This window comes from Dromaius novaehollandiae, chromosome 2 (genome assembly GCF_036370855.1).
Source record: "Dromaius novaehollandiae isolate bDroNov1 chromosome 2, bDroNov1.hap1, whole genome shotgun sequence".
NCBI lineage: Eukaryota > Metazoa > Chordata > Aves > Casuariiformes > Dromaiidae > Dromaius > Dromaius novaehollandiae.
Window position 1 is genome coordinate 117,755,522 of NC_088099.1, and position 21,941 is coordinate 117,777,462.

Genomic DNA, 21,941 nt, shown 5'->3' on the forward strand with positions numbered 1-21,941 from the left:
ATCTGTGATATCTGAGTGGAAAAGTAGAAAGCAGATCAGACCCTGAAAAACAACATCCTTGGGGGATAGAAAAGGGCTAAAAATCTGAGACTTATGCACTTGAATCATGTATCTATCCACCTTATTTAATCCTACTATACTATTTCTTCCTGATGTTAATCCTTGCCCTATTGTTTTCAAAACTAGCATAGAGGCTGGTCCATCATAGATGCTTTGCTTCTCCACACAAAGGTTCAGATGCCCAAAGCCAGTCTGTGTACTTTCACAGCCTGCATTACTATTGTTAATGTGACAGCCTTTTATACTCAGCTTGCGCAGAGGACAGCCACAGCACAAAGCTGGAGGTAGCAAAAAAATCAGACTTTTGTTAGGCAAATATGCTTTGGACAGGCAAAGCTTGGAGAGGCCCTGTCTGACATGCTGTGGTGTGATGCCCATGTGAAGTGCAAGATGTTAATCATCTGGCAGCCTTGCTGCTCAGAGCTAAACCTTCCTCCCAACCCCTCCTTGCTTCATGATTTCAGGTGTCCTGGGGTATTTGCAAAATGACTTGGGAATGCTGCACTGGCCTAGCCTTTATGCTGGCCTCTGTGCTTTGCTGACCTCAACCAGGCTTTAGCATCTGTCCATTTTTCTTTTCTTTTATCTTGTTTATTGAGTCTTCTTCACTCTAACCTGAGACCAAAACCAAACCCAGATAACATGATGAGTGCATAGGCTGCTTTAGCCTTTCTTCAGATGCTTTTGTTGATAGTTTGAATGTCTCTGGTTTATTGTTTTCCAGGGCAAGAGCGCTGTGAAGTCACGAGAGTGCTTGGCAGCTCTTGCGCTTGCCGCTTTGCCAGCCTTTAGGAGCATTGACTTTTGCAGCCAGAAGAGAATTTATGCTCATATTTGTACCACAGAGGCTCAAGAATTAGGAACAGATGTTGACTTTGGTAAGCCATTTTGATCTCTCCTTGTTCATAAACTTTTTTCACAAGGGTAAAATAACTCTTTTCTTTTCTGATTATGTGTGACTGAGATGTGCTGGTTCAGGTAAGCGCAATTTTCTGAGCATTCCCGAATCTAAGATTTTAATCTGAACCTTATCCAGGAAAGGCATTTGGGATAATTGGGGTAAAGGATCTTTGGTGAAGATCCTTTAACTCTAGCTTGAGTCTGGTGCATGTGAGATGAGAAGGCAGGGAAGAAGCATAGGAAGAGCAGAGGGAGCATATTTTTCCTGCTGTGGGAAGTGGCTGTCATAGTGTAAAGAAATACCAATATTTTATGTAAAGGAAATGGAATTACTGCGGACAAAGAAATGAATGAAGGGTGTTTAAAGAGAGAGGAGGAGGGTACTGTTCATAAGTTAGACTCTAGATTGAGAGGCAACCTGAGAAGAAATTAAGTGTTTTCAGCCTTTAAAAAGCCTGTCAAAAAACAGAACTTAAGAAAGCCCTGAATAACAATAGTGCTAATTGAGAGGTGTGCAACACTTGAAAAAAATATTTGAGGTATAGCAATTATACTTAAAATAACCAACAATGGCTTTGTAAGGGGTAGCTGGAGGAAACTAATTCATGCTCACAAGAAAAGGAATTTGTAATCAGTTTGTCTAAGCCAGAATGATCATTCTGATCACTTTGCTGCACACTTTTATTCCTTCCTCTGCCTTGTGTCTGTTGCTTTCTCTCTTTTGCCTAGCAGGAAATGATCCTTTGAAGACATAACTACTTATCTAATTTTCTGCATGTTAGAAGTCTCATTAAGTATAATAAATTATTAATGCCAAAGCAATTATAGTGGAGGGCATTTTGCTGCTACAAGTGTTAACTCCTGGAAAAAAATGTGGCTTGCATATGTCTGTGCAGTTCCAGTATACTGGGACCCCAGTCTTGATAGCTGTTGGGTATTTTTGCAAGATAAATAATAATTTTAGTAAGGATCAGATTATATGATGAATGTATAATTTGAGACAAACCTAAAAAGTTGGGCACGTCAAGTGCTATTAATCTTCCTTGTCTCTTGAGCTAAATTATAAATTTTTTTAAAGAATAGCACATGTTCTTCCCAAATCTCAAATGCATTTCATAGTGTTTGGTAGATGAGTTATACTGCCAAGGCTTGCTGTTATGCAGAATGCACTTTAATTAGGATTTTAATGGATTTCTTATGTCACCAGTCAAGATTATAATATGCTGTTTTCTCTGGTGTCTTAGCCTAGTGGTGAAATATTAATATCATATTTATAGTAGAAGCTGTGCTTTGAGAGTACTGTTTTGTTCTTGCTTTTCCCACACTAGTAGTTTTCTGATGAGCAAATATTTCTTCATTTAGTGTTGGGGAACCAATACATGATGGACTGTGATTGCTGGAGGGGTTAGAGGACTAATGCAAGCTCAGAAAAGACTGTGGAAGTCTTTCCAATGATTTCAATATGATCTGCGCCGTGTTAGAGTAAATATTTTCAAGATATGTCCCTTTAGTTCCATGTTGACAATAGTGTTACCTCAGGTGCTTAGTAAGTTAAGATATTTTCTTGGTCAAAGTGTTGGATGCTAAGAAGTTTGACTAGAAAGAAGATTTCCTGAATGAGGTCATCTGTTTGTTTTTAGTCACAATTTGGCTCTTTCTGAGTAAGCAGTACAAATGTCCATGTGTTGGAAATAAAGGGTGTTTGTTGTATGCATGGAATCAGTTTTTTGAGATAGTCTTACTATACTGCTACTTTCAGATCATTGATAGGATTGTAGATATTTTTGAAGGGAAAGAGCAATAGCAACAGTTATTTATGGTGGAGATGGTTAAAATCCCACAAGGTTAGAGTGAGGATATTGGTCTGTGCTCGTACTTTTGATGTAAAGCAGTATATAATAAATTGCCTTTGTTCCATTGAGTTTCATCCCTGCCTTGAATTCAGGGGGATCCCCAGAAACAACACCATGCTGCATGACATGGTAGTACCTCTTTTGTGGCTGGGAATATGCCAAGGGCCTGAGGGTTACAGCTGCTTTGCATATGAGCTGGCATAGTGTATTCATCAGAGCCTAATGTGCATGGTTAGCCTTTATATATGTGTGTGGCTTACAAAGCAACTGCATAAAATATGTTTCAAAGGCTGCAGGGGAAAAGGGCATCAAAAGAAAAACTGACACGTCCATCCCTATCTTTGTGCATTATTTAGCATTCTTTCCACTGCCAATATCTGTCATGCTGAAATTCTTCAGGGTAAAAAGAAGAAAAAAGAAAAGGGCTTTGTTTGGAAGACAATGAACCACTCAGGTCAGATTGTATTTGACCTGAAGTTGGACATTCACTCTCCTAGGTGCAACCTAACACCAGCATAAGGCAAAATGCTTTTGGGGCCAGCAGCAACCTTCAAACGTATGAATGAGCACTTGGAATTTCCTCCGAAACTGCACAGCCAGTGAATCGTACCACTCACCCTGATCCCCCTATTCGCTTTTGATTCCGCTTGGTGACATCTTAAACCAATGAAGACTCTGGGGTGCAGTTTAATGTGTTGCCTAACGATGACTGCCTCATAAAGCCCTGGTTCTGGCTTCCATCTTGCCTGAAAAATTAGAGGGCATTTCCACTAAGAAGCTCTAGCTGGCTGCAGATTCTCTTCCTTTTCTACCCTTACTTTGGGGACTGACTGTATAAGAAGATGTATCAGGGAAGAAGGAAATATGACCATTTCAGATTGCATTCTGGTCACCCTGGGCCTCTGTACATTTTTATTTAGAGAACTTCCTTCCTCCCCATAGCATCTCTTGCTGTGCTCGGAATAGGCACTAGAGAGATCTCAGGGAAAGTCTGTCCTTTGATTAGGAAGCTCAGCAACATGAAATCACATTAGGAAAGTTCATTTCAGAGACAGAAAATGTAGAGTTTTCCCTTTGTTTTTGTTTCTCTCTCTTTCTTTTAAATGAAAGCTTAATTCTGCCTCAGCTGATGAGGTCATCAGGGAACCATGGGAAACGAATTAAGTAGTTTGTATAGCGCAGTTTAAGGTCAGCAACCAGACAGAACAAGGGACGTGCAGTCTAATGATGTATTAACAAAGAGGGATTGGATCTTTCATGCACTGGTACAGCGGAGGTCAGCAGAAAGCACCACACTGTCCTCACATATTATGTTTTTTGTTAAAAAATCATAACAGAAGTAAGGTTGAAATGTTCTGTTCTGTGTTTGTGTCTATGTTAAAGCCCACTTTATCTTTGTTACAAATATCCGTTCGGTCTGAGGATGCTCACTCCTGGTTATAAATCAGATTTCTCCCCCAAGTGACACCTCAGCTCGAGACGAGCAGCTGCACCCCAGGACAGCCTTGCTCGTGAGGCCCGAAGAAATGGCTAGATGTATTCATTACCAGCAGAGTCCTGCTGGAGTTCAGGTTGCACATGCTATCCATTTGGAGAGGTCTGTTTAAGTTCCTTTGAACTTTGTCAAATATTTGCTTTTCACTTTGAAATAGTGTGTGCTTGTTTTCTGCCAAGGTCACTTTTTTGTTAGAAAGTCTCAGCCATAGCAGATTTCCTTTCCTGTAAAGAAAAGGACCCCCCTACCCACTTGTATTATTGCCATACTAAAAGTAAAGCTGTAGCAATTTAAACAGGAAAGTGGCTTGGTGATTTGGAATAGACACTTTAAATCTGATTGGAACAAAGGGACTTGGGTTACAGGTGTGTAATGCAATAGGCTGGTGAAAATCCATTTTGATTTGTCTACTTTTAAGGGTTTTTACATCACATTTCCAACATAGATGCACTTTTTTTTATAAGACAGAAGGGTTTTATCTTTTAAACCAGTGATGTACTAATTTTGAAGTGAGGTAAGCTCTGTTTATGTATTTTGACTGAAGTACTTCTGTCACGGCCTGATCAACCCTTCTTAAAGCTTCCAGGAGCCTTTCTGCTGGCTTTGCTGAACTTTGCACTGTCTTCAGTTTATGAATACAGTATGTAAGGGAAGGCTCCAGAAGACTTTGCTTATCTTTGATATTATTCTCCCACTAGATACCCCAAGAGTGATTAATTTACATGCCAAGTTTTTTTTCAAATCATTGCAAAGGTATACTATACATAAGATATATTATTGTATAAAATAAAAGTACACAGCATTGTTTTACAGTATACAGTTATAGGGCAGTGTTTTAAAATATAAATAATTGAATTTGAATACTTCATTTTTGCAAATAAACTGAACAAGTACAGCTGTGCTTGCTAGAATTGTTATTACAAAAATCAACAGCACATGAAGTGATGGTATATATGGTTAGTGACTCTAAATGAATAGTTGCTCTGCCAGTAATCAGTGTAAAACTATTGACAGTGAGACAGTGAGATTTTTATCCTGAAAAGTTTCAAATAACTTCTGATTCATACCTTTTTCCATTCCATGATTACATTTACAAATTATCTACCAACTATACCAACAATTACAATGACTATAGAGTCAAGAAACTCTGTTGTAATAACTGGTAGCCTGCAATGTTGCATCTGCCTCCAGATGTGCCTAAAAGATGCATATTTAACTGACAGCTGCAATTTTTCATTTGTCTGTTTGAGGCATGTCTGGGTGTGTAACTAATATGAATGTATGAACACATTTCCATAAGTAGTGTCTTGTAAGGCTAGGCTTGATTTTAATGTGGAATTCAAGTCTTAGTGTCTTGCAAATTGCAATATGTTTATTAATACTGTCCTCTCAACCAGAAATTAGTGTAACAGCCACCTGTTTCCACAAAATCCAGAAATCTACAAATGTAGTAGCCTAGCATAAAAAATCAGAAAATAAATGAAGTTAGATGGATACACTGCAATTAAACTCTCCTTGTAAAATAACATTATTGAAGCTTTGGTTATTAAGCATTTGGAAATAACTTTGAATATTTTTATATCGGATGTATTTGGTAATTAGAGTAGGCCCTCCAGGTTACCTTTTATGCACTAGTAATATTATTTCAAAGTGGAAAAGCTGAGTTATTAAATGACTTAAGGGCACAATATTTACCAGATGTAATCAAACAGTTTGAGAATGAAGAACAACCAGGATTTGTTTTTCTATGCAACTGCTTCATTCAGTAATCAAACGAACTACTGGAAATGGAGTATGTGCCCTGGTTAGTGGAAGGTTTTTTTGCACTGGTCCTCTAAAACTAATTTTTCCATGTATGCTCATTGAAACTGTTGTTACCCTGAAGGGCCAGATTTACACAAAAGGAAAAGGAATACGCTATGGAATTTAATTTCACTATTCCTGTTTCTGTCAGGCTTGCCTTCCTGCACTGTGCCTGGAGCCCCATCTTTTCTATTTCTAAGCGAGAATCCAGCAGCAGTTATCGAGGATTATCATTTCTAAAAGGAGTGTGCAGGAGGAGGAAAAATGAACGTAAGTAGCCAGAGCTTGATTGTTTTTTACTGTGGGAATGTCAGCCCCTTACACTGGTAGTTTGTTACTCTAACAATCCTGTTGCCCAGCTTTCTCACCCTTGCTTTCACTGGTTATCTGTGTCTTGATTTGCTCTTGGATGAAAGATTTCTCCTACCTGTGTTTCACGAGGCGAGAAGAAAGTCAGAAGGAAACATTTACAAAGATAGTGCCTGCTAGGGTAGTATCCAGCTGATTTATTGATCAGGCTTGCAAGGACTCTGCTGGACCAGAAGCCCTTTGATGCTGGAGCTCACTGCCGGAGGACAGCACCTGGAGCACCTCCTGTCTGCAGCAGAAGACAGTGTTACTTGCTCCTTTTAACAAGCTGCCTGTGACTCGAAGCATCTGTGAAAGGCATGTCTGCAAACAGTTTATCTGTGCCCTTGGACCTGCATTATATGGGCTAACGTGACTGTGTAACTGGACTGAGTATGAATGACTGGAATTTCGGAAGTAGAAACCTTAATCATTTTCATTCTTCTGTTTTGTTAAAGGTACACAAGCATAGGAAGAGGTCTGAAAAGCAAGGTTGTAGAATCTCATTTCAAACTACTTTTCTATCTGAGTAGGATAAAGGAACAAGTGTGCGGTGTGTATAAACTCTACAGTAATTGGCTCAGACTTGTGATTTTCATTAAGTAGTGGCAGAGAGATTTTTCCTTCTGGAAACGGCATAGAGCATGCAGTGATTGCCTTCCCCCTGCAGACAACAGGCCTCCCACTCTTTATCTGATTGGCAGGAGAGAGAGAAAAAAAGAAAGTATTGCAAAAGGAAAATAGTTTTTCTCAGATATAGAGATTTCCATGTCCTTTCATGTCCTGAGCTTTGTTTCTCTTTATTGTTACACCATCAGCCTCATCCTTGGCTTGTTGCTAGCTACTCCCCGTGAAGCTCATGCATGATCACAACTCTCCTGGACTGTCTGTCACCTTATACTGGGAAATGCCTTCTACTCTTCTGCTATCAGTCAACTCCAAACTGGTATTGAATCTCATTCTTCAGCATCTTTGTGCCTTTTCCAGAAGTTCAGAACAGAAATTTTGGTTTCCAGAATTTGCACAGAAAACCACAGTTTGATGTATTCATACCTGTGGCTGAGGAACGAATGAGGCGGCAGCTATTGAAATGTGGCTCACATAGTGTGGTAAGCATGCACTGGAAGAGAGTCCTTTTCCTAGACCCTAACATCTTCCCAGTACTGTTACAGAGAAGGTTAAACTAAACTGAAAACACTGCCTAAAGTGAAGGCTTTTGTGAATCTGCTGAGGGAGTAGCTTTACATGTGCAGGTGCCATTGCTGGGATACGTAGAAGAAGGAAGAAAAGAGAAAGAGTGCAGAAGAGTCCAGTTGGACCCTTCACAACCATTGGCACAACCCTGAGACAAACCTAGAGTGAAGGCAAACTTTACGTTTAGACAGTGTGAAAGAAGTTTGGGGCTAGAGGAGAAAAACTCTCCTGTTGGTTCTTCTTGCAGCTGAGGAATCTGGCTTTGTCTTCTGACTGCAGAGAAACAGGATCATGGCAGTGAGAGCAAGCTCCATCCTAAGTTTCTTCTCCTGGTGAAGAGGAGGGGTCTTTGACCATCTCTGGATTTAAGTGGACAGTAGTATCTTTTTTGTGTGTATAGCCCTAAATATGTATGCACAATAAATCTTTTTGGGATATATATTTTACAGTGATTCCAAAAGGGTCAGCCTCTGGCACTATATAAGTACAATGGTAAAGGGCTAACGACTATCTTCTGTTGCTGAGCAGGACCATTACTGGCACTGTCCTGTGTCTTTCTGCCTCACTGTCAAGTCTCAGCCCTGAAGTTTGCCTTGATCCCTCCTGGCCAATTCCTCATACAAGTGTGAGGAAACAGGACATACCAAGTTTTTCTTAGGAACGTAGCAGGAACATATTATTTTTCGGTTAAGATATTATAGCCCCCACCTCTTATATAAGACTTTGTTTTGCTTGCATATGATCAGCCATAAGAAAATGATAAATCTGCCAGGCAAGCACATTAGTTTAATTCAACCTGATTAAATACAAGGATTGTTCACTTCCCTGTTTCATCAAGGATTATAATAAAGATTTGAAATGTGTCCAAAAGGGACATTCCAACTAGCCAGATGATTTAGTCTGTCAGACAGAAAGCAGGTTTTGTATAGGAAAACATAGTTAAATATGCAAGTACAGTATGCCTGTGTGTGAATTTGAAGTACATTTACAAAAGACAATGGAAAATTAATATCAAAAGTTTCTAGGGAGGATTTTTTCCTGGAGTGGGGGGAGGGTGAACACCATTATTTTTCCTCTCATAAGTACTGAATTTAACATATAATATTCTAATAGAAATACGAAGAAAAGAAACAGTTAATTCTTTGTGATCCAAAACTGACTGGACAAAGAGCTGGGTTTTAGGTTAGACTTTTTTGTTTATTTCTTTAACAACCAAGAATGTTTCCAAAAACAAATTAATGTTTTGACGGACCTTTCACAAGGTGGTAGACATAGCACTTCAATTATCAAACTATCATCTAACCTAAAATTATTGGCTATAGTGCCCATGACTCAGCATGTGTTTCCTAGCAGTGATTTGTGAGAGAAATGATCTATTTATTGGTGGCTTAAACTAGCATTCTTCTTGCTAACCTTCAGTCCTTATGCTTTCATTCCCTGAACTTGTGAGATGAATTCAATCATAGTTTCATCCTATCTTCCTCTTTTTCTCTTCCTCTTTGTACAATTTACCCAAAGTCATTTCTAACCCTCACCTCACCCACGGGTGGAAGCTACCAGCAAGGCAGCTGTATGCCAGAGACTGGTGCTTTACCAATTGCTTGTGTATTTCTGTAGAATAATAGAAGAAATACAAGAATTGCCAGAAGGCATCACACTCATGTTTTCTCTAATCCATCATCCTCTGACCTCAGATGTACATGCCTCTGAACCACATTCATTCTCTGTACTTGTCTTCTGTGCTCTCTGCCTTTTTAGGGGTAGATTTTGCATAGTCTGTAGAAGTATGGAAACAGTGATGTAGTAGCAGAATACAATAGCATTTCAGCTGAAGGAAAAATAGATTTGTGGGCCGTTCTGTCTTCATAAATAAATGCATGAAATGGGATTTCTGCTGAAGCCTGAACTGTATAATGGATACTACACAACACTCTTTCCACTTATAAAGCTAGTTTGGGCACTTACCACCAATGAGTGTATGAACACAAGGTCGTTCAGGAAACACAAAGCAAAGAAGCACAGAAAGCTACTTAACTATGGGATTTAATGCAAACACTTTGACCTGTAAATCTCAAAGCATGTTTCTGTAGTCAAAAATCAAATTTAACTGTACTTCGATATGAGGCAAACATGGTAGAGAAAAATTAGATTACTCATTCAATGCCCCTTAAGTGAACTTATGACTGAAAATGAGAAAAATTTGAAGAAAATAACTATATGTGAAGAAGGGATCTATTACACTTACTATTAATGGAGCAGAAACATAATTTCTGTGGCAGAGAGGGAGCGGGTAGACCAGAATCAAGAAACTAACCAAGACTGTTGGGGGAAACTTAAGTACCTGCTTTGTCAAGGCTGAAATTTTTGTTCCAGATCAGAATGATGCCTCCGAATACCTACTAACTTGGTGATTAGGTTACGTGGGAATGGGACTCCAGGTTCAAACCCCTCTGAGGGCTATTTCAAGTGGGGAGGCTTCAAACTCAGCGTGCCCCAGTGTGGGGAAACCATTTTCTGCCAAGGTCTGGGACACGAACTGGGAGGTGCTGTTGCTATGATGACTTTTGGACAGGCAAGAGCAGTGTTAAGCAGACTTCATTCTGGCGTGATGGCACTGCTCCCTGTCTCACCTATGCCTTCCATGTGGCCAAGCCCTCACACATACATGTTGTAGCAGAGTGGTCTGTCACAGGGTGCAGAGGACGTGCTACCCTGGTTTCCATCTGACCAGCTGCACCATATGTCTCTGCCTGGAAAATACAGCTTCAATAGCAGTCCTGTGCTCAGCCATCTGTCTCAGGCCCTCAGGACTGGGGTGTGTGGTTGCATTACTGTAAGCCTTTAATCACGTGGAGCCAGGTGGCATACCTTCTACTGCCATTAAAATGCAATTCTCTTCAATGAATCCTTGCATGCATGCAGGGGCTGCCACACTAGATCATCTGCAAGTCCTGTCACCTTCTGGGATTTATGTTGAGTGTTATTCAAATGATACACAATGGTAATGCATTCCATTGTGCTGAGCCTCAGGAAAATAATGGCAGTGAAGAGAGTGTACACTGAATGCATTCGTTTATGCTATTCCATCTGAAGAAATGCAGGCATTCCCTGGCAAAATTTTTGATTGCCTCAGAGGGAAAAGAGAATGCATTAGAATCTTTTGATTATCGTTTTTAAAATAGTAATGATTGTTAAAAAGGAATAGTGGGCATTAAAGTTCATTTTACCAGAAAGAGAGAAGGTCTCATGAATGTATTGGTGGGTTATTGTCAGATGTGGGCCCATGTAGCTGGCTGATTAAGAAAAAAGGCTTTAGTTTTTCAGACAGTCTCACACGTGATGAGGCAGTTGTTATGGCAACAATACATTTTTTATGAGTTATAATAAATGATGGAGCAACATCATTTAAATTATCAGGATTTAAAGTTACAGCTGCTCTGTTTTGTCTTCCATATACACCTTTAAAATATTGAAAAATCATCTAGTACTATCTGTATGCTTTTCTTGGCTATGTAAAAAAGAAGCGGCTTTAAAATGCATACATTAAGCCAACAACAACCTTAATTATGCCTTATTAATATGTATTTATTTTTCATCCCCTCTGTGTCTTTTTCTTTTACTTTTTTAAAAAATCAGATACGTTTATGACTTGCAGTGTGGCAATCATCAGCATAGCCAAAGTGCTGGAAGGGCAGATAGGTGCTCCCCAAATTAATATTGCTGTTACACTAGCTCACAGTTAAGCCTGAAGATAGTATTATACATTTTGGATACTTCTGGGAGATCAAAGAAGCAGCACACGTCAGTGACTTTCCTTGACGTCCCATAGGTGCTTGCCTGCTTGAAAGTGTCAGTCCAAGGTGTATTCTTCACTACAACCTGCCAGGATGTGGTGCTGGTGTTTTCTGCTCTGAGTGTGATCACTGTTGTCACCAGAAGGCCTGATGATACTATAAGAGTGCAAGGACAGATAAATATCCCAGAGGAAAAGGATTTCTATTCTTCAACTGAGAGAGAAGAGAAATTATATTCACACATAATTCACATTGGTGGCTACCCATGTATTAATTAGAAATATCCAGATATTTTAATCTTTAGATTCCAGATTACTCCTAGCTGCCCTCAACATGTACAAGCCATCTAAGTGAACAGGCTGTCCTACTGCTGTTATTGACCAGCTATTCGTGCAGGGCAATTTTATTCCTTGGGATGAGCCAGATTGTATTAAAGAGAAATCACTAAATAGTGGCTTCAAATAAACTAACCCTGGTCAGGCTACTTTCGGAGACTATTTTTAAGACTTTATCATCCATTCTGGATGTACTCCATCCATACCTAAGGGAGTATGTGTTCTTTCTTGGACTGAATGCAGGACTCCTCTCCTTGCAGCCTGAGGAACAAATGTTTCAGCTCATACTTCTTCTTTCTACTGATGTTATTAATACCAGAAAAATGGATTGCAGAGGAATAACACAAACATGAGTCATCTTTTGAACTATGTAGAAAAAGCAGAAGTGGGATCCAGGAAGAATGTATTCATTCGTCACTGTTAAGGAAGTCACACAAATTATAGGAAAATTACAGTGCAAGTTTTGCCTTCTGTACACCTCTTGTACGTATAAGAAAATATTATGGTTATTCCTGGAAGTGTTTGAAATATTATTTCATCCTCTGTAACTGTTAAGTTTACTTACTTTCTTACTGAGATCTGCCTCAGGCCATTTACTGACAAATGTTGATGTATCATTGCTTCTGAACACCTAGATGCCATTTTAAATGTTAAAAAAACCCTTGACCATCTGTCTCTTGAATATTTTCCAATGGAAAAAAGGCATTTTCATAGAGAATTAGGGGATAAGTAGACCATGCTTTGTTCAGAACAGATAATTAGCTTTTCTTTTCCTCCCATTTAAAAGTGAGGGCATCTTCAGTACTTACACTACTCTTTGAGACTAAAGGAGAGCATTACTCTAAAATGCATGACAGCTGCCTGAGAAAGATTACTTTTACATCCTGAAAGCTATTGTCATACAAATAAAAAAAGTCCATGACATGTTTTTATTATGGAAGTTTTTTCTCCCCTTGTAATTTCAAACAACTACTACATCAACACATATTCTGCTTGAAAATAACTGCTTTCCCATTAGCTTCAAGCAACTGGGTGGCTGAAACACATCAGGAGAGACTGTTTTCTGTATGTGTAGTTTGGAGGATGGAACAAAATCTGTTTTTGCTTAGATATCTCTGGTTTTAGATTTGTTCTTGGAACTGAACCAATGAGTGTTGTTCTAGCATGCTTGAATATTTAATTTGGGAAGACATATAATTTTCATACAACATGGTCAGTTTGGGATGTTTTTCTGCTACCTGGACTTTTTGAAAGGAGAAGGACTATAGAGAAGACAAGATGAAAATCTGGAAGGACCGCGCAGGTTTATCTTTGGAGGAGCACTCCATAAGAGTAAGCTTATTAAATCTGCAGCTCCTTAGGGTTGCAAAGTCTTTAAAGATATGATTAGATCTTATTTAAATTTTGTTTTACAGATTAGAGGGATGATTTAGACAAAATAGAATGCAGTTTAATAAGAAGATATGCAAACATAGGTAGGGATAGTCATGTACAGATGCAGAATGGAGAATGATGGCTATATAGAAATATTGCAGAGAAGGCTGTTGGTTACAATGACTCACAAGCTGAACACGAGTCATGGTGCTGTGGAAAAGCAAACAGCACAGTATGATATATGTAAACTAATGTGTTACCTGTCAGATATATGAAGTAATTCCATCCTGTAGCGTATTGGCACAGCTTCGACAGCAGATCTCTGGCTTGTATGGGTGTTGAATTTAAGAATGGTATGAACAATATGAATTTAAAAAGGATATAAAAAACCCTATAGAATCATGCAGATGTAAGACTGACCAGATAAAGACATAGATGTTATTGAAAGCTGCTATTTCTCCTTTCCTTCAATCCTCACTTTTTCCATCTTCTCACAGGTCACCTGCTCTTAACAAGTCAAAACTGCAAAAAGTAGCTATAAAGAGCAAGATAAAAACTATTTTCCATTTCTGCTGTTTTCATAAGAGAGGGAATATGAAGTTGCAGCAATGGAGATTTTGCTTAAAGATGATGAACATTTTTTAAGAAAGCACTTGAGCATTGAAGTAGATTTCCAGGTGAAATGCTGGAATCTCTGTTGCAGATTGCCTTTAATAGCAGGTTGGAGGGACATCTGTCAGGAGCCACAGTTGATCCTCAGGGTGGAGAAATAGCCCAGATAACATCTCCAGTCCTCTTTTCTAGATTTCTACAAGTGTTGCAGCTTGCAGTCTTGACTTACAACACAATGCCATTCATGCCTGTACAAAGCTGCCAAGTCTGTTTGTGTGTTGTGGTTTTCTTCCACTCTCCCCTTTTTGTCAGTGTTCGGAAACAACTAGTGCTTGCAGTAGCCAGTATTTCAAAAGGCTGGGTAAATGGGCCTCTCTACAAAATGCTGTGTGAGAAATTGTACTTTTTATGGGACTCTATTTCAGACTATATGGCATTAAGACTCATGCAATGAGGTGAGGCGATATAACTAGAGTAACTATTGTAGCACCTGGGCATCTTAGCTTTAAACCATGATATCTTGGCTGCCTAGACCCCATGAGGACACAAGGCAAGTGTTTGTTGGCTGAAATCAAGACTTCTTTCTTAGTATCTAAACATACACAAACACATAGGCTCCCATCACACTGCCGAAATGCAAAAATTGCACTAAGGGTTTCTTTAGGGTGTTGAAGATGTACTGTGAGAAGTCTTTAACATGAGCGGAAAACCCTTATTTTAAAATGTATCTATACAGCCTGTTAGATAGGGCCAGTTTCCTACGTTAGTTAGTGAACCCTTCACTCACTCTCTTTGGTGACCAGTTAATCACTTATAATTCATTCTAGTTGCACTACTTTGTCAAGTAGCTCTTCAGTGATTGGGGTAGGGATTAAAAATGTGGCTCTTGCTCTGCCCCTGGAGGGGCAGATGCTGATAGCTTTTCTCAGCACAACTAACACTTTTCTTCACCAGCAACATCCTTCAAATCCCTGGGTATATCTGTGAAATAAGGTGCACTGCAAGAGAAGTGAGTTGATGTCCACCTTTCTGAGCCAGGGAGCAGGCTAGTGCCTGGAGATCCTCCCTGAGTTAACTGCGCGTCCCTCCTGGCAGGCAGATGTGGTGCCTGTGTGTGGCACACCATGTCTCCTGGACAAACTCTGGCAATGACTTGCCTGCTTGATATCTATTGGTCAATCCTTAGCATGCAAGACAGTTGTCCGTATAGGATGGCAGAAGACCACACAGGAGCAGGTGGTTTCTGACTTGCGTGGGCTCTAAGTGAAAATCTTTCAGGTATGTGTTAGGAAACTGCATGAAGTCACAGCTTCACTGCTCTCCAGTGCAGAGGTTTGCTCATAGACAGCCTGGGTGTGATGAGAACTGGTCCCAAGGACTTGGTCCTTTCTTGCAAGGCAGCATAGGTGTAGCTACATCTGTATCCGGCCAAAGCTGCTTCTGCTTCCTTTAGCTCTTTTGCCTTATTCTATTACTCCTTTTTGCTCTCCATCCTTCTGATTATGTCTGGAGACACTTTGCTCCAGTTCTCTTTAGTGTTTGTATTTTCCTGCAAAAACATCTTGCTGCTCCGAATTCTCTGTATACTAGTTATTGCTTATATTTTCCTCCCTTCACTTTTCTGCTTTTTTTCCAAGTGTCTCCTAATATTTAATGAGATCCTGGGAAATACAGATCATAACTTTCATTTTGTATGGCAATGCTTTTGTTCCCAGCTTAATACAAATTGTTTTCAATATTTTTTTAATAGTAATGATGTAAATGCATGGCTTTATGAGAAATATTGGTTCATCCCAATGAAGATTATGTGGAAAAAGATTTAAAAAAATGTTGTCCAGTACCAAAATTTTAGTCAGAGACTATTTAATGACAATGATATACATCTATTCTCCAGTGTAGAGGAAATTCAGCTCATATTGCTACCTGAAAAAAGACCAAATACAGAGGTTTCTTCTTATCTAAAGTTATGTATCAAAGGGATCAGAATGGTTTGTTCATTATTTCCAAGTGTTTAATATTCAATAACATCCTGTTTTTAGGCTTGTCTTGTTTCAAAAGCATAAGTAGCAAAATTTAGAACTATGCCTCATATTCTTCTTTCGCTAGTAACATAAAGATGCCATTTTAGCATAACATTTTTCAAAGCTCTCAAATCCAATAGTTTCTATAGGCTGATTTTTCAAAAAGCTTCTAATAGCCCTAAAGCTCCTGATGCTAATCCTGCTTCTTAAGTATTTTTGTTTTACATAGCACCACTTTTCCAAAGTAGCTCCAAAATAGTGAGCCAGTCAACTATACATGGTCTCTGTTACATGCTGAACTTAAGATCTCAAGAAAAATCCATGTTCCTAAAACTATCAAGAACACAATAGGTTTTGAAACTGTATAATTCATCAGTCTCATTTTTTAGCCTGCAGGCAAACGATGAAAAATTCAAATTTTGTATACTGCTGCCTAGGAATTGCAGCTTACCATTTGTACTGTCTCTAACATCTGTTTTACTCACACAGCTAACTTGTTTTATAGAAACATTTTATTTCAAAAGCTCTTTTAGCTTGAAAGAGCTTTGTGCTTGTAGCTTCCTGGTCACTAGTAATCTCACAGGTTTAGGCAAAAGAGAGATTTCCACAGGTAAACTCATGAGGATCCTGCATTACCAAACAACTGGCTGAAGAAATGGAAGATTAAAATCCAAGCTGACAGTTATGAAGTAATGCACCTGGCAAAAATAACCCAAACTATGTATATACGGTGATGGATGAATTAGTTATTACCACCAAGGAAAAATACCTTTGCTGTGAATAATTATCTGAAAATGTCTATTAAGTAAGATGGTCCAGACACAAACTGGGTTTCAGGAAGTCCCTAAAGCTCTGATTGCCAGAAGATAGGAGCATATCAGAGGGTGAAACATTTAATCCTTCCTTTAGTTTTTATATACTTTCCCTAACCAACAATGATTAACCATTTATAAAATTAAGATACTGGGGTAGACTTTTGCTCTCACCTAACATGACTTACGTTATACAGATTTGATACGTTCTGCAATAGCCAGTTGCCTACAGTGGCAGCCATTTTATTCCAGTGTGTCAGTCCACAGACTTTCATCATTTAACTTCACAAGGCAAAAATCAATTTCTTCACAAAGCCTCCATGACTTTTTATCTTTTTTGAAAAATGAAGCTCATCCAACCTACTCTTGCTTTCTGTGAGAAAGGTAGAGTGCCTGCTATTCCTTGTTGGTACATATAAGTGATTACTGCAAATGATTTGAGAAACTATTTCTAGACACAATCACTTTCTATAAGAAAGGTTGCCGTACTGTTGTTTTACATTGTTTGTAATTACATTCAGGGTTTATTTTCTTAGTGCTGCCATTGACTTAGGCGGAAGATGTCTTCATATGACCTAACCCCAGATAAAATGACAAGAGAAGGATGAAGAACAGAACAGTAAGATACAGCTCCCACTTATAAAGAACGCCATCTCCTAAGGTTATACAGATGTCAAAATGGCTAATTGCAGCCTGTTAGGAACATTGTTCAACCTGAGCACATGAACAGTCATTTAGGTGCATAGATGTGTATTCAGCCAGATACTGCCAAGTGCAAATACGTCATTTTGCAACTATCTATCCATTTGGCATTTGTACCTCCAATCTCTTTTTAGAGCTTATATAGTATATTCTCCTTTTTGTCAAGAATTTTAGAACACGAAGAGACTAAATTTCAGTGTGTACACTTGAATTTTTCTATAGCCCTAAGGCTGAGATAAATGGTTATGCAAAAAAGCTACACTTTGTTACAGCTTTGACTGCCCAAAGGGAATCTGCTCCAGTCATCACTGCCTCTATCTAAAATGCTTTTTTTTGAGGATAGCTGCGTTTCTGTTTCCCTTATTGCAGCCACCTGCTATTAATTTTTCCCCTTTCTGACTAAAGGACTGTAGAGAGAGGTCCATTTTTCATTAACCTTCAGTTTGACACTAGTTTTTGTAGGAGTTCAGGCTACCCTCGGTGGGCATGTCTAGATGGTGGCAAGGTGAAGTAATGGGCATGCCAGCCTCAGCCTAAGGAAACCATGCTACCCAGTGCTCATGACACTTGCCAGCCAGACTAGTTCAGGTCCATCTGTAGGTCCTGTAATGACCTCTGATCGCCATACAGATTTACTGAAGTCTGTGGGACTAACCTGAAAAGACAGCAGTCCTTCCTTAGTTCTCTGTGTTTTGTTTTGGCTGCTCCCTTCCTAGAAACACATCATGAAGTGAAAACAGTCAACACTGTAGTGTTGTTTCACACAATAGTGTGAAATGCCATGCCACTGATTTCATAAACCGTCTGTTTGAATTGTTGAGAAAAAGTGAGGAACTTGCTGAGAAGAAATGAGGAAAGATATTTGGTCAGGTCCAACTTCCTTAATTAGTTAACCTGGTAGCTGTTTTTCTGCAGTTGCTTTGGACTGCAAAAGAATTTTGCACTGTCATATTTACTCACTTAAAAAACAGTTTGTTTTTTAGATCCCTTTGTCACATAGCCAGATCTAACCCTAAAAATCATATTCATAGGTTCTACCATTTTGAGAACAGATGATTTACTTAACTTGTTTTGAATATGGTAAAGAGCAAAACTAAAAATAGTACATAATGTGTCAAAATGAATTTGTTTATTACGTCTTTAGGCCTGGATTCTATCTTCTCTCTTGCTTGAATAAAGTCTTCTACCACAAGTATTGAAATCTGTCTTTTTTATGATATTTGTCTTTGGAAGATGGTCAAACGTTCTATGAACTTTGTTGAAGGAAGCGTGAATGCTCCTTTGTGAAGCATATATGATCACATCTACTTTGGTGATGGCACTGGGGAAGCCTACCGTACTTCAAATTGTGATTTAGCTGGAACTGCAGAATGAGTTTGTAGCAAAGTAAGAGATTATCTCTGTAAATTGTGACCTGCAGGCCTGTTCTTGGATTAGTGGATATTGATTCTTTCCAGCTGGTGACAGCTACCAGCCTCAGTTAGGCTGTAGTCAAATGTGCTCTTGTGATGTGATCTATGTGATTTAAGACATTATTGTCCTTGCTTTCCACTTACTTCTCCTCAGGCGCCAGCTCCTGTCTTGTCAGTTTAGGTCGGGTAACTGAGTATGCTAAGCCCACTTTAAGGCTAGAATAACTTGTTCTCCTTTGCACTGCCAGCGAGTGTACCTCAGCCGAGAGGGCTAGCAGCAGGACGTGGAGCTGGTAAAGTCTGAGAAGGCTTGAATGCAAATAAATTAAGACCTTTATTGGGATTTTTAAGACATAGTCCATACTTGACAATTACAACTATTTCAAGCCTTACAGCATGCTTTCATTTCAGTAACCCACTCCTACCATGTTCCATCTTTCTGACTTAAGCTTCTCCTCAAAAAAGCAAAGCAAATCCTACCAGCAATCAACAGAGCCTTCAAACACATCTGCTAGCAAAGTGTCATTTACATCTACTTGCCCACTGCTGCTTGCATAAATATTTAATGTTTCCTGCCTAGCAGTTTAAACCCCATATGCATTTATTTTTCTAGCCATGCTTGTGCTTAACAAAGAACTGATGTTTTAAAACTACTTGAAAATAATAACATGGTTGGTGGAGAGGGAGGGAGTAGCCATACAAGAGCTGCTCTGACCATTGCCCAGTGTGGATGTTCTCATTTTACTGAACAGCCCTGTAATCTCAAATCTGTGGTACAGCTCTGAAAACAGATCTAGGTACAAAACAGTGTTCTACTGAAAGAAACAGCAACCCTCTCTGCATCCCCTCTGAACCATCTATGATTCAAAGCAATTGAGCAGGGGTAGCTGAAAATCACCCATTAATGAGGAACCATGTAAAGAACTGTTCTCCTGAAACAGAAAATATTATTATGATAGTCCCAGTGCACTGGAATAATGGATTATTCAAAAAATACCTTACTGAGGTCTGATTTGTGGTATGGAAATAAGGATTACACTATTGTATTAATTTTATAAACATATCTTTGCAGATCAGTCAGCTACTGAGGCTGTGGGTAACCCAAAGGATACTTCTTTCAGAAAGTAGAAGCGAAGGAGAGTAATTAATGAAAATCTCCAAATGATGAAAGAATGAAGCTAACAAGAGTCTGAATACTACGTGTCTGGGGAGGAACCACAAGCTGTTTTGAACTTCTTCAAAGAGCTAAGACAAAAAGGAACAAAGCTGTAAAGAACGAGATCATCTGGACTGGGTAAACATGAAGTTTTACCTGCTGTTATCTCCCAGCTGATGAAGTGGAACTAACTGGTAGTATGTGCTTTTAAGAAAGGTTTTCTATGAAATAGTGGTGCTTTGCTTTGCATCAGACCTGGCTGGTGGCTGAATAGCAATTGACACTGAAAGAATAGACCTGGAAGGGCTGAACTGGCATTAGATCTTTTGAGATGACCAGTGTAAATCCCAGGGTGGCTACGACTGAAAAATGCTGTGAAGTAGCAAAGTGGATCATAGGGCTCCATCCCTCTTCTTCTCCCCAGCTCTAGGAAGGAAGATGGCTAGAACTTGTGAAATGAGTGGGATGCTTTGCTCAGGCCGTTGAGGTGTGCATAAAAAGACATGTTTTGTCACCCTCCGCTTATTTTAAATATTGAGTACATGTGGTACAAAATGACAAAGATCTGCTCAAGTGTAATGGTACCATAAAAACTACTTATGATAAAAAACCCAACTGCCTATTTTCATTTCACCTTTCTACAGTTTCTCTGAGTCTTCCGAAAAATACTGACAATCATTTTCTCTAGCTTTGCTTGCATTTTTGAACACATGAAATAATGATAAGGATTCTTTCGAAATAAATAGGATAACAGCTCTCAGTGCAGGAAAGCAATAATTCTTCTTCGCACAATTTTTTGACTTAAGTGTATAAAAGCACTCCTGCTGAAAGATCTACAAAAATGTCAGATAATCACATCCTAGAAAAAAGCATGCCAGTAATAAAGTGAGATGTTGTACAAAGTAGATCTATTTCAAGAAAAAATATTAGTTTTGTCATAATTTGTTAAACAGAGCTTTCAACTAAAGATAAAGGGTAAGTTATCTGTACATAAGTGTACATTCATAACTCAAGAAGCAAAATCAAAGTGATGAATGTATGTATGAATTCTAAATGCCTAAGATTCCAAAAATTAGGATCTTGAGTAATAGCTGAAACACATTTTTATTTCTTATAGAAGTGCACTAATTCAAAGGATTGATGTTGTCACCATAGGTACTCCAGTGTTCTGAAAATTTAAAAGGATATAATTTTCAGCCATCAGAACTTTGTATTTGTGCATTCTGGCTCTGTCTAGGTTGTTTCCCCCGTTTCATACCCTCTGAGAGTCTTGTACCGTATTGAGAACAGCCTCGGATCCTGACAATCTACTTGGTAGGGCCAATAGCTGGAGCTGGCAGAACTTGAAGCCCCCCCCAAAATGGAAAGCCATCCAAATACAGGCTTCCTAGATCCCATTCCTCCTTTACTTGCTCTTTACATACTACTCTATGCAGACTTCCATATTTATCCCTTATGGGCAAGAATCAGCTGGGCCAGATATTATTTCCACAGGGATTTTAGACACATTTTTGTGATATGACAAATAATTGTTGGCATTCATAGCAGGCTGCCATCACAGTCCCATTTGGTTCCATGGATCTGCAGAAAAGAGCCTGAGGAGAGAGCCTGGAGATCTAGAAAATGTGACTTCAGTGGAAAGATGGAATAACTTTGGTTATTTTATGGAGGAGAAGACTTGGGTGGAGATTATAACAGTCTTCAAGTACATAAAGCATTCCTGCTTATTAGGAGGAGCATGCTCTGATCATGAATTTAATTTGTAGCCATGGAAATTCAATTCAGGCATTGATAAAACTTCCACACATTAAGGATATTTAAGCTCAAGAATAAAATGCTTAGCAAGACTGTGAAATCTCCATTTCAGGGGGTTTTAAGGAACAGTTTAGACAATAGGTTGCCAAGACTACTATAGATGACTTGCACTGGGGGAGCGGATGGACTAGATGACTTCTCAGCATCCCTTTGAACCCTAAGTTTATGTGCCTGTGATTTTCCTCTGCTGCATCTGCTGGTCAGTTTTATGTTGTGAATATCACTTATGAGCCGAAGGACTCAGGGAACACAGAG

The 21,941-nt window shown here is 39.1% G+C and overlaps 1 long non-coding RNA gene across 1 annotated transcript; it reads left to right on the top strand.

The window, feature by feature from the left end:
- Positions 1 to 875: 875 nt before the first annotated feature.
- On the top strand, positions 876 to 20,510 carry LOC135327346 (uncharacterized). Its single transcript, XR_010387460.1, has 3 exons — positions 876 to 938; positions 6,263 to 6,381; positions 19,788 to 20,510. It is a non-coding gene; the product is annotated as an uncharacterized LOC135327346 (long non-coding RNA).
- Positions 20,511 to 21,941: the final 1,431 nt, after the last annotated feature.